The sequence below is a fragment of the Tasmannia lanceolata genome, unplaced genomic scaffold (assembly GCF_043159265.1).
Source record: "Tasmannia lanceolata isolate RefF3 unplaced genomic scaffold, GAP_Taslan_0.1 ptg000036l, whole genome shotgun sequence".
Taxonomy (NCBI): Eukaryota; Viridiplantae; Streptophyta; class Magnoliopsida; order Canellales; family Winteraceae; genus Tasmannia; species Tasmannia lanceolata.
The window spans coordinates 420,001-421,268 of record NW_027518713.1 but is presented as its reverse complement, the minus strand read 5'-3'; positions in this window follow the sequence as shown (position 1 = coordinate 421,268).

Sequence of the window (1,268 nt, the reverse complement as noted above, 5' to 3'; positions counted from 1 at the left end):
GGATCGTGCATGGTGGTGGGCTACCTGCCAATGCGCACAAGCCTTGCACACTAGCCTTGCGCACGAGCCTTGCACAAAAGCCTTGGACACAAGCCTTGCGCACAAGCCATGCATACAAGCCTTGCTCACAAGCCTTGGGCACTGGCCCATCGCACTAGCCTTGCACACAAGCCTTGCGAACTAGCCTTGGGCACGAGCCTTGCGCAGTAGCCTTGGGCACTAGCCTTGCACACAACCCTTGGGCACTAGCCTTGCGCACCAGCCTTGCCCACAAGCCTTGCACAGCAGCCTTGCACACTAGCCTTGCATACAAGCCTTGCACACTAGCCTTGCACCCAGGCCTTGCTCACTAGCCTTGGGCACTAGCCTTGCGCACTAGCCTTGGGCACTAGCCTTGCACACAGACCTTGGGCACGCAGGCCTTGCACGCTAGGCATGCTTGGGCAAGCAGCTCCCGCAACAAGTCGGCGGGTGTAGGCATGGTTGGGCGCAGATCCCGCATCGTCTCGTCGCGTCTGGGCGCAAACCCGTCGCGTCTCGTTGCGTCTTCAGAAGTCGTCGCTAACAGCACCTTTGGTTGCCACTGGTGGTTAGGCGGGTTGGTTGCGCAAACCCTATAGGAGGGTGGCATGCTGCGGGGCGCTGGAATGCGCAGGTTTAGGGCGTTTTTGCCCGGATAGGCACTGGAATGTGCTGGTTTTGGGCGTTTTTGCCTGGACAGGCTAAGGAATGGGCATGCTTTGGGCGTTTTTGCCCGGATAGGCACTGGAATGGGCTGGTTTTGGGCGTTTTTGCCTGGATAGGCTAAGGAATGGGGCATGCTTTGGGCGTTTTTGCCCGGGCAGGCACTGGAATGCCTGGCCTTGGCTGGGCATTGCTGGGTTGGGCTCCCTTGGCCTTTCAGGCGCCTTGGATGCTGTCTTGTGAAGACCATGGGCACAAGGCCATGGCATATAGTGAGGAATGGACCACGGTTGCCAAGGTTGCGCAAGTTTTGGGCATTTTTTGCCCGGATATGCCCAAGTATGCCCCGATAGGCCCGTTACGCCCCGGTATGAACGCGTATGCCCGGATAGACTCGGTATGCCTTGGGATACATGCGAATGCCCCGATAGGCTTGGTACGCCCCGATATGCGCACGTGTGCCCCAGTAGGGCTCGGTATGCCCCGGTATGTACGCGTGTGCCCTGATAGGCCCGGTATGCCCCGATATGCACACGTGTGCCCCAATAGGGGTCGGTATGCCCCGGTAGGTACGCGTGTGCCCC